The following is a 12,041-nucleotide window of genomic DNA, read 5'->3' as shown; positions in this document are numbered from 1 at the left end:
AAGGAATTCTCCTGCCTCAGCCTCCCAAGTAGCTGGGATTACAGGTGTGCACCACCACGCCTGGCTAATTTTTTTTTGTATTTTTAGTAGAGACGGGGTTTCACCATGTTGGGCAGGCTGGTTTCAAACTCCTGAGCTCAAGTGATCCGCCCAACTCGGCCTCCTGAAGTGCTGGGATTATAGGCGTGGGCCACTGCATAGGGCCATGAGTCTGTTTCTTAATGGGAAGAAAATGTTTAGAAACAGAATCCTCTTTATGTGCACAGTCCAAGTGCCCTGGATCCCCCAGGACACTTTCACACGTGTGACTGAGTGTCAGAATGCCTTCAAACAAACAGCAGCCTCCACTGCCTCTTTCAGTCCCAGGCCCGAACATTGTTGAAACTCAGCCTCAGTACCTGGCCTGGGCACATAGGGAGTCTGAGGGTTTCAGCTGTGGATCTCCCCTGCACTGTTGAGTGGCTTTCCTCTGGGGGGCTTTTAAGAAAGGTACTGGAAGGCCGGGCGCGGTGGCTCAAGCCTGTAATCCCAGCACTTTGGGAGGCCGAGACGGGCGGATCACGAGGTCAGGAGATCGAGACCATCCTGGTTAACACCGTGAAACCCCGTCTCTACTAAAAAAAAAAATACAAAAAATTAGCCGGGCGCGGTGGTGGGCGCCTGTAGTCCCAGCTACTCGGGAGGCTGAGGCAGGAGAATGGCGTGAACCTGGGAGGCGGAGCTTGCAGTGAGCTGAGATCCGGCCACTGCACTCCAGCCCAGGCGACAGAGCGAGACTCTGTCTCAAAAAAAAAAAAAAAAAAAAAAAGAAAGGTACTGGAGTCCCACCCTGGCTGTCATCACCTACTGCCTCTACCAGCCTGGCCTCCCACCAGTCCTGCCCTGGAGCTCAGAGCAAGACCTCCCAGAATCTGATTGTTCTGTTAATCACCTATGATGCCTGGAATTCTCTCAGTGCCAGCTTTCTGAGGAGCTCAAAACCATTTGCAGACCCTGCTGGTAAAATGGCTGCCCTGAGGTCAGCTGAGCTCTGTGCTAAATTACTTCTGCAATAAGAGGCAGTTTTCCAAACTGTGCCTGAGAGTCCCAGAGACCCAGAGCTCCTCACCCACTGGAGGCCTTGGGAGGAAGGCAATGTTTAAACAGACATTCTCAGACTCTCCCGTCAGGGTGGTGGTCTCCATGGTTACTGAGATGTGGTTCGCACAGTAGGTAGAGCATCTGCACACACAGCCACTCCACCTTTACACCTGGGCAGAGGGAAGCAGGCAGGACTGCGTCTGGGCAGGCGCGTAGGCTGGAAGTAGAGAAAGGAGGGATGCGTTTTCACTGGGGGACCCCTGGAGCAAAGCAGGTGGGGAAAAGTCCAGGACCCAAAGGAAGTGTCAGTTTCCCTGGGTATCTCCCCATCTTCAGCAAGGGGTGCCTTGGCTCACTTTCCATATGCACATCCCAAGCAGCCCACCCTGGCACAGCCCTGGGTGTTCTGAAGATCCCACATCTTCCCTGGACCTCCAGGAATGTTAGGCATAGCTGCTCTGAGCTGCCCCACCCAGACTCGACCTTTGAAAGTCTTACCCAGGCTGACTCACTGTCCTTCTATTACTCAGCCTTTCTGGGTGCTGTGTTTGGGATAACGGAAGGCACGAAGGGTAGCCTGGGGATTGTGGGCAGTGTTGAGAGTGTAATGGGGTGCGGGGAAGGCTACAGACAGGAAGGAACCTGAGTGCCTGGAGGGGTGGGGAGGTATCTGGGGAGGATGGAGCCCCAAGCAAGAAGGGTCTTAGGTGGGGCTCCCATTTGCGTGTCCGGGTGGCACGGGGGTGACAGCCTGTGGGGGTTTGGGCAGAGGTCGGGAGAGACAGCTGAGACAGCACAGGAAGCCCTTCCCGCCCCTAGCTGCCACCTCCTGCGCCGCGGGTCCACGCAGCATCACTCCCTCTGTGCCTTGTGGGGCAGCCACTGGGGATGGACAGAGTCTGGCAGTGGGTACAGGAACCCTTGCCACAGTGGGTGACCTTGAACTCCTGAACTCAAGTGATCCACCTGCCTCAGCCTCCTAAAGTGCTAGGATTACAGGCATGAGCCCCGTGCCTGGCCGTGAACTTTATCTTAATTTTGAAATAAGGTAGGGTTCGGTAGTTCATGCCTGTAATCTCAGAAATTTTGGAGGCTGAGGCAGGTGGATTGCTTGAGGTCAGGAGTTTGAGACCAGCTCGGGCAACATAGCAAACCCTGTCTCTTTTAAAAATCCAAAAATTAGATGGGCGTGGTGACGTGCATCTATAGTCTCAACTACTCAGAGGCTGAGGTGGGAGAATCACTTGAGCCCGGGAGGTCGAGGGTGCCATGAGACATGATTGCACCACTGCACGCCGGCCTGTGTGACAGAGCAAGGCCCTGTCTCAAAATAAATTAATTAATTAAATAAAACAATAGTGGAGCATCAGGAAAAGAGATCTGGAAAGGGGGCACAGGGAAGGGGGAACCCTCCTGGGCCACCTGAAACCCCACTATGGGGATCACCAGCAGCCACCACCTCTGTCCCACCGCCATGTTAACGGTCCCAGCTGGGTATGGGGGGACTGGATTCTGCTTTTCCTCCCTGAGGTCCCAGCCTCGAAGAGCTGAGTTCTCATGAGGAGACTGGAAACTCTCCTCCAAGCCTCTCAGAGTTGCAAGGAAATGAAGCCAGCATCAGATCCAACCTCTCCAAAAAATCCAGTGCAGCGATCAGCCCGTGCCTAACGCCCAGCACGCGGGGAACTCACTGGGTCTTGAGCAGCTCAAGCCCACTGCCGATTGCCAGAAATTTCCCCCTGTGCTGTATGGGAACCATTTCCTGAATCTGCCATACTAACCCCAGTGTCACCCTTAGGGTCCCCCAAGATCCCCACACCTGCCTTCCCCAGGACAGACTTGCAGAAGTGCTCTCCCGTTCCCGGGAACATGCCCACCGTCCGTCTTCCTCCCTGGCCGTGGCTTGGTTCCCCCACCACGTGGGCTTGTGTCTTCAGCGTGGGCTCCGGTTGGTCCATTCCTCTAACGCTGGGATATGGAACAAGGGATTAAAGCTTCCCACAGCCACGGGGGCAACAGCAAGGCCTGAGCTTAAGGATAATTTCCCTTCTCTGCAAAGGCCAGGCATTTAGTCCGAATGGGCAGACTCTGCAAAGAGTGGGCCAGGAAGGGACCGGGAGCAGCCACAGCCCAGATGGCCCAGAAGAGCAAGCGATTGTCCCCAACCTGAGCGAGGTCCCTGAGACCCAAGGTGGCCGCTGATCTCTTATCCTCAGAGGTAGGAGGGAAGGTGGGTGGGAGCCTGGGAGGGGGCTCCAGGCAGAGATCGTGTGTGGCGGGGAGAGCAGCCTGGTCTCCTACCCTGCCCCAGGTCCCTGGGAGGTTCAGGGAAGAGCTTCCTCCTGTTTGCCCTCACTCTTCACCTCCTCTCAACACTTAATGCCACCTTCTGGGTGTCCACCGTGTGCCCAGCACTTTCCTGTACCCCTTCTCGGTGAATTTTGAAAAATATTATCTTTCGTTTCTTACAGCAGAAGTCATATGTACTCCAGTTTGTTTGCAATGTAAGGATTACAAAAAATCTACACAGAGAAAGCAGCGGCTGTGCTGCGGGTTCCCTCCCACCCCCACCTCTGCCCCCACGCCCACCCAGGCACAGTGGAGTGTGAGTCATTCCAACTGAAATTAAATGAGATATTGAAATTAAATGGCATGTAGAGAAGAGAGTTCATTTTCTTCTCACCATTGGCTGGCAGCGCCTGGAGGGAAGATCGCGTTCATTTGATGCACAATTCATTTGCTCGTGGAGGAGAACTCGCTGCCGGGAGAGAATTTCTGAGCATCTAGCTTTTTTCTGGGGAGTTGCAAGGGAGCTGTAACCACCCTCCATCCTCAGCTGAGGCAGCCAGGGGCTCCTGGGGAGGTGAGCTGGCTCTCCAGGCTCCCAGGACAACTTAAGGGTGGGCTCTGGGACTCAGGATTCCCCCTTCTGTGCAGACGCCACTCTGTCAAATATTTTAATAGCTGGAAGATGGAAAGATGCGGTGATTGGTTGTGAAGTCCTCAGCAACCTTTGATACGCTGGTGTGTTGGACCTTGGTGTGCCGGGGGTGCCCTTCCAGAGAGACTGGGCCATGTTGGGAGAGAGCCCAGCCCTGAGGCTCAGCCGTGAGCGGTCAGCAGCCAGCACGGGTACCACCTGCCTCTCAAGGGGTTAGCCCGGCACCAAGTGCTAGTGGGTGATATGGCACCTGCAGACTTTAAATATAATTTTCAATCTAATTTTCAATCTCTGAAAAAGGAAAGAAATGAGCGTTGATTAGAGGCAGTCTACAGAAGGGGGTAAAAATGCAAATTCTGAACCTGACTGAGTTCAAATCCTGGCTCCGCCACTTACCTAGCTGGTAACTCTGGGCAACTTACTTCACTGCGCCGTGCCTCAGCGTCCTAGCTGTAAAATGGGATCATAATGAGTGTCTGCCTTTTACGCGTGCTGTGCTTACGTGGCTTTTGGTGTCTGGCACATAGCAAGCTCTCACTAAATGTTCACGACTGCTAATGTTGAGGGGCTTCTGTTTCCAGATGCTGGTCATTAAAACATGGCTGCATTTTTGTCTCACATCAAAATAGTACCATTGACATAGGTACTGTCATCCCTGTTTTTCAGACGTGGGAACTGAAGCACAGCGAGGTTAGGTGGCTTTCTCAAGGTCAGTCATTCTTTTTTATTTTATTTATTTATTTATTTATTTATTTATTTATTTAAAGACGGAGTCTCGCTCTGTCGCCCAGGCTGGAGTGCAGTGGCGCGATCTTGGCTCACTGCAAGCTCCGCCTCCCGGGTTCACGCCATTCTCCTGCCTCAGCCTCCCGAGTAGCTGGGACTACAGGCACCCGCCACCACGCCCGGCTAATTTTTTGTATCTTTAGTAGAGACGGGTATTCACCATGTTAGCCAGGATGGTCTCGATCTCCTGACCTTGTGATCCACCCACCTCAGCCTCCCAAAGTGCTGGGATTACAGGCATGAGCACCATGCCCGGCCTAATTTTTGTATTTTTAGTAGAGATGGAGTTGCACCATGTTGGCCAAGTTGGTCTCAATCGTGATCTGCCCTCCTTGGCCTCCCAAAGTGCTGGGATTACAGGTGTGAGCCACCGCACCCGGCCAAGCCTGGAATTATATCAGGGTCAGTTCCGCGACTAGGCAGAGATCCCCTCGGTAAAGGGTCTGGGTGTCCCTGTGGTTTGTATTCCTAGACCTGCACTGTCCTGACTGGCAGCCACCAGCCACAGGTGGCTCCAGAGCCCTTGACCCCTGGCTGGCTTGAGTCAAGGTGTGTTTTAATGTAAAATACACACCAGCTTTCCAAGACTTAAGGCAAAAAGAAGAGAAATGGAAACTATCTTATTTTAATATTTTAATATTAAATCAAATATTAACATTGATTTAATATTAAAATTAAAACAATTTTAAAATTGATGACATGCTGAAATAATTTTTGGAAAAATTGGGTTAAATGAAAGATGTTATTACAATGAATTTCACCTGTTTCTTTTTACTTTTCTTTTTTTAATGTGGCTACTAGGAAATTGTAAGTGGCACTTGTGGCTCGAGCTAGATCTCTATTGGCCTTAGGCCTTGCCGGCCTGGCACCCCACAGAAGGTGCCCAGGAGAGCCTTGTAAATGGATGCATGGATGAATGAATGAATAAGCGGGTAAGTGACTGAATGAAGGAGTATGGGAGTGACCAGACCCTTGAGAACAGGACCACAGTGCATCAGAGTCCCGGCTGGCCCCATCCCCGGTGTTCTCAGACTGTACAGAGAGGCAGGTCCCTTGGTGAGGGGTCTGGTGCCCCCAGGTGGAGTGAGTGAATGGGCCAAGGAGCCGTGCCCATGAAGGACTGCCCGAGTATCCTCCAACCAGCCTACTCCCTGGGCAGGGCCTCACGGAAAGCCCCATGCTGACCCGGGAAGCAGCATCCTACAGAACAGCTCAGGCCCCTCTGGGGTCCAGTATGCACCCCTGGCCTCTCCCAGCCCCTGGCCGATGCATGTGACACTCCCATGCTTCTAGTGTTGCCTCCATGTGTTCATCCAAAGCCCACAGGGGGCCCGGACCACACTGTAGCAGGCTTCGAGCCACCTGCTCTGCCTGCCCCAGAGGCCTCACAGAAGAAGAATGTCAAAGCTGTGCTCAGCCCCCAGATCGTGGTGCCCAGGCCAGCCCAAGCAGGGGCCTGCACACCCCAGCACCCACTTTGACGCTCGAGAAAAATTAACTTTGAATCTGCCAGTCTGAGCAGCTGAGCCAGGCAGGCTTTAGGAAGAGTGCTAAGGCTTCTAACTCTGCAGCCTCTGGTGCACCCATGTACAGATAGGGCACGTGGTCTGAATTTCGCGGGGAAGCCCACTGGACTCAACAGCACTCCCCTCTCTTTTCAAAGATGTGCAGAAACCCTACTCATTTGGAACACTTGGGAACAAATATTTTACTTAAGGTCTCAGGTAACAGACTTTTAGCCCTTAAGCGCAATGCTTAGTTAAACATGGTAATGGTTTAGGGGAGGAGTGTCTAACAATGGCATTTATACTTTTCTTTATGACCAGTGGTGGTGTAGGGAGGTACGAGGCTGGACTCTGTTGGATCAAAATGCTCTTGGCACTACTGGGCGTGGAGTACTGGCCTGGGAGTCCCTCCATAGCTCTCCCAGCAGCCACCCTGTTTGGATGTTGGGTGTCCTTTTCACAGTTCTTCGCTCCCCTGCTCTGGTCATCAGCTCTCCCTCCTGTGCAGGGCAGGGCAGCGTGTTCAACCTCCTTCCCTGCAGCCCCTCCCCCACAGCCTACCTAAACCACCTTCAGACGGCTGCCGCTGCTACGCTCAGCTGCAAAAGCCAAGCTTATCCAGCGTATGTATAGTTAGGCCCAAAGTTTGGGCCAGCTCTTGCCTCTGATCACTGGGGGGTCTTTGGTGCCAGGCTTTGGGTCTCCCTAGGCTCCCCTGCTGTCTCCTGGTTCTCTGTCGAGGTGTGGACAGGTGAGGTCGCCAGGTATGCCCTCAAATAAATGGCATTCCTGTCCTTCTCTGGATATAATTAGTCTATGAACAGAAATGCCTGTTGCACAAAGGCAGCAAGTTCCCTACAGTTAGCAAAGTACCAATCTGTGTGTCTTCGAGATGGTTTCAACATCTGCTACTTCCTGAATTTGGCAGGAAATAATTAATTCAACAAAGCAAGTTCACCCATGGGCTGAGGGGGGCACAAGGCTGAAATCCGGGAGCTACGCTTAATCCCTATCCACCTGGCCACAGATCCTGTCCCTTCCCCTACCCCACCCACCCCACGTCTCAGGGACTCACTTTACCTCTCCACTCCCACACACCCATCCCACCTTTCCCTACCACGTCGTCAACCCCAAGCAAAGCTGGGACCTCCGACTCTCTTGTTTTGGGAGGTCCCCCTCCTGAGCCCAGCAAGCTTATAAAAAAATTCCACCCATTTACACCATTAAATACCATTTGTTCTGGAACATTTAAAAAATAATTTTTGTAATTTTGCATTTGAAATTATTTGGCTATAGGTAACTTAAATGGTGGGTAACTTAAATTTGGCTATAGGTAACTTAAAACGGTGGACCAGGCATAGTGGCTCACACCTGTAATCCCAGCACTTTAGGAGACCAAGGCGACCTCACCTGAGGTCGGGAGTTCGAGACAATCCTGACCAACATGGAGAAACCCCCTATCTACTAAAAATACAAAATTAGCCGGGTGTGGTGGTATATGCCTATAATCCCAGCTACTTGGGAGGCTGAGGCAGGAGAATCGCTTGAACCCAGGAGGCAGAGATTGCAGTGAGCGGAGATTGCGCCATTGCACTCCAGCCTGGGCAACAAGAACGAAATTCTATCTCAAAAAAAAAAAAAAAAAAAGGCTGGGCGTGGTGGCTCACGCCTGTAATCCCAGCACTTTGGGAGGCCGAGATGGGCAGATCACGAGGTCAGGAGATCAAGACCATCCTGGCTAACACGGTGAAACCCCATCTCTACTAAAAACACCAAAAATTAGCCGGGCATGGTGGCGGGTGCCTGTAGTCCCAGCTACTCAGGAGGCTGAGGCAGGAGAATGGCGTGAACCTGGGAGGCGGAGCTTGCAGTGAGCCGAGATCGTGCCACTGCACTCCAGCCTGGGTGACACAGCGAGACTCCGCCTCAAAAAAAAAAAAAAAAAAAAAAAAAAAAAAGTAACGGAGGCCATGACTGCTTGGCAATTACGCATATTCAGGAAGATTGGCGAAGCTAAACTTCATTTTGCTTCTAAACATACTGAAATCGTTGTGAAGACTACACTTAATGACAGAGTTTCTGTGTCTTAAGTAAACTTTTATTAGCTTGGATTTTGCAGTTTTCTCCATATTTTAGAACCCATAAGTTTTTTGTTTGTTTGTTTGTTTTTTAACTTTTGGACTAGGTAATACATTTTCATGATCCAAGTTGCAAGAGGAACAAAGGACATAGAGAAAAGTCTCCCAGGACCTCTGCCCGCCCCATCCCTTCCTCACAGGCAGCCAAAAACCCTGGTTTCCAGTGGAAACTTATGGAAATGTCTTATGCTTTAAAAAGTGCAGATCCAGATTCTCCTCCCTTTTTGTTTTATTTTTATATTTATTTTTATTTTGAGATGAAGTCTCGCTCTGTCACCCAGACTGGAGTGCAGTGGCGTGATCTCAGCTCATTGCAACCTCCACCTCCCAGGTTCAAGTGATTCTCCTGCCTCAGCCTCCCCAGTAGCTGGGATTACAGGTGCCCACCACCACACCCGGCTAATTTTTATATTTTTAGTAGAGATGGGGTTTCACCATATTCATGCTGGTCTCGAACTCCTGACATGGTGATCTGCCCACCTTGGCCTCCCAAAGTGCTGGGATTACAGGCGTGAGCCACTGTGCCCAACCTCTCCTCCCTTTTTTATGCAATGATTGAACATTTGTATGGTCTTCTACACCTTGCATTTTTTCACTTGGAGATCTTTCCATAGCAGAACATAACAGCCCAGGCACAGTGCCGTGCACATGTAATCCCAGCACTTTGGGAGGCTAAAGCAGGAGGATCGCTTGAGGCTGGGAGATTGAGACCAGGTTGGGCAATATAGTGAGACCCCGTTTTTACAAAAAATGAAAACAATTAGCCGTGCATGGTGGCGTGCTCCTGTAGTCCCAGCTCCTTGGGAGGCTGACATGGGAGGATTGCTTGAGCCCAGAGGGTAGAGGTTGCAGAGGGTGATACACCGCTGCACTCCAGCCTGGGCCTGGCCCATAGAGCAAGATCTCGTCTCAAAAAAAAATAAAGACGGGATATAAAAGCTTTGTCATTCTTTATTTCTTTATGGCTACAAAGCAATCTTTTGCTTTTGGGTTTGAGGGTTTTTTCCGCCCCGGAACATCTTTATAGGCTCCTGGGTAGCTCACCAACCCAGGCATTGCCCACCTCCTGGCACAGCCCCCATTCCCCTGAGCTCTCTGTGCCCCAGCAGCCCTGCCCTGCGCCCTCTCACCCCAGCAGCAGGTGGAGCCAGCTTCCCAGGCAGCCACTGATCTGGCTGCCCGTCCCTGCTGAAAATGCCTCCCGTAGCCAGCTGCTAGCATCGGCGCAGAGTCCCGGAACAGGACCCCAGCGCCTGCAGGTCTCCGAGGATCACACCGCTCACTCCCTCAGGTCCAGCCCGTTGGCCTCCTAACCAGCTGATCCTGCCCTCCCGGCCCTGCCCTCTCTAATCCCTGCCCCGCCATCTGCCCCTCCGGCCCCTCCACTTTGCTTCCACACCCACCTCACGCACACCGTCAGTCAGGATCTCTGCCCACGGCCGCAGGCTCCATGAGGCGGGGGTCTTACTTGTCTGTTCCCCAAACTGCCAGCATGTGAGCGAGCATCCAGCACTTATGAGATGCCCAGGAAGTAATATCAGGAATGAACGAGCGAGTGAGAGACTGCCGTAGTTCTTCCCGTCCCAAGCACGGGCTAGGAAATTTGAGACCTGACTCCTAATCCCAAATGCCCCCTCACTCATGGGGGACCTCCGGCAACTCGCTCCCCATGTGACAGCTTGACTCTCCTTACCCGCATCAGTGGGGCGCCCCCAAGGCTGGCGCAGCTCCTCCGTCCTTTTCAGCGCCCCGCCCATCTCTTTTCCTCCCCTTCATCTCCTGCTGTCCCGTGGCTTCTGCTTTCTGGCTTCCTTCCTCTTTCCGTGTGAATCCTCTTGTTTTCTTAGCACCCACTTTGCCCTCGTACCTCCTCCCTGCAGGAGGGCTGCCCCCCACCACCAGGGGCCAGGCTGTTCCTCTGTGTGTGTTTTTGAGACAGGTCCTCACTCGTTTATCCGGGCTGGAATGCAGTGGCGTGATCGTGGCTCACTGAAGCTTTGAACTCCCGGGCTCAAGTGAGCCTCCCACCTCAGCCTCCCAAGTAGCTGGGACTACAGGCGTGCACCACCATGTCCAGCTAATTTTTAAATTTTTTGCAGAGACAAGGTCTTGCCGTGTTGCCCAGGTGTGGAACTCCTAGCCTCAAGTCATGCTCCTGCCTAAGCCCTCCAAAGTGTTGGGGTTACAGGTGCACACTGCCACGCCTAGCTATGTTCCTCCCTCTCTGCTGCAGAGCCAGCCATTGGGACTGCGGGGCCCATGCACCCTCGGCTCTGCCACAGCAGTGGGGCTGCCTGGCATCTGTGGGTTATACGGTCATGCCAGGGCCTGGCTGCTGTGCTGGGTGAAACGCTTCTTCCCTCCCTTGACCTCTCTTTCCTCCATTATTGTTTTATTACAGCCTCGTTGAGGAGGCATTTTCTTTTTTTCTCTTCTTTTTTTTTTTGGAGATGGAGTCTCGCTCTGTCACCCAGGCTGGAGTGCAATGGTGCGATGTCAGCTCACTGCAACCTCCGCCTCCCAGGTTCAAGCAATTCTCCTGCCTCAGCCTCCTGAGTAGCTGGGATTATAGGTGCGTGCCACCACGCCCAGTTAACTTTTGTATTTTTAGTAGAGATGAGGTTTCACCACGTTGGCCAGGCTGGTCTCAAACTCCTGACCTCATGATCTGCCCACTTTGGCCTCCCAAAGTTCTGGGATTACAGGCGTGAACCACTGCATCCAGCAAGGAGGCATTTTCATGCCATAAAATTCACTTGTTTTAAGTATTCAATACTTTCAGTGAATTGACAGGCCTCTCTGCCCCTGTGCATGCCCTCCTCCTTCCCAGCCTCAGTCCCAGGTAACAACCCATGTGCTCTCTGTCGCTAAGGACTTGCCTGTTCTGGACATTCCATATAAATGGAGCCATACCGTATGTAGAGTTGTGTGACTGGCTTCCTTAAGTGTGTTTTTGAGGTTTATCTACATTGTAGCATGTATCAGCACTTTATTTCTTTTTATGGCTGAATAATACTCATTCATAGTCCGGGCACGGGTGCCCACATCTGTAATCCCAGCACTTTGGGAAGCCAAGGCGGGCAGATCGCTTGAGCCCAGGAGTTCCAGACCAGCCTGGGCAACATGGTGAAACCTCATCTCTACAAAAAAAATACAAAATTTACTGTATTTTTGTATACAGAATGCCGTGGTGGTGCAGCAGGCCTGCAGTCCCAGCTACTCAGGAGGCTGAGGTGGAAGGATCACTTGAGGTCAAAGCTGCAGTGAGCCAAGATCATGCCACTGCACTCCAGCCTGGGTAACAGAGTGAGACCCTGTCTTCCCCAAAAAGCAAAAACAAAAACATCCGCCATCATCTGGCTGGACCACATTTGGTTTATCCGTTCATTCGTTGACCCACAACCCACAGTCGGCTTGTTTCCATCTGTGGCTACTGCGAGTCAAGCACTGTGAACACGTGTGTCTAAGTCTTTGGATGACCATGTGTTCTCTTGGGTAGTACCTAGAAGTGAAATTAATGGGTCGCGTGGTAAATAAATGCTTAACTTTTTAAGATTCTGCCAAACTGTTTTCCAAAGTGGCTGTATTATT

At 52.0% G+C, this 12,041-nt stretch overlaps 1 long non-coding RNA gene across 1 annotated transcript; it reads right to left on the bottom strand.

Moving 5' to 3' along the window:
• Window positions 1–4,187: 4,187 nt before the first annotated feature.
• Window positions 4,188–10,210, bottom strand: LOC135968809 (uncharacterized). Its single transcript, XR_010583777.2, has 3 exons — window positions 10,144–10,210; window positions 4,418–4,471; window positions 4,188–4,312 (listed from the first exon to the last, which is right to left on the bottom strand). It is a non-coding gene; the product is annotated as an uncharacterized lncRNA (long non-coding RNA).
• Between the last annotated feature and the right edge of the window lie 1,831 nt (window positions 10,211–12,041).

This window comes from Macaca fascicularis, chromosome 20 (genome assembly GCF_037993035.2).
Source record: "Macaca fascicularis isolate 582-1 chromosome 20, T2T-MFA8v1.1".
Lineage (NCBI taxonomy): Eukaryota > Metazoa > Chordata > Mammalia > Primates > Cercopithecidae > Macaca > Macaca fascicularis.
This window is presented reverse-complemented; position numbering and strand designations above follow the sequence as displayed.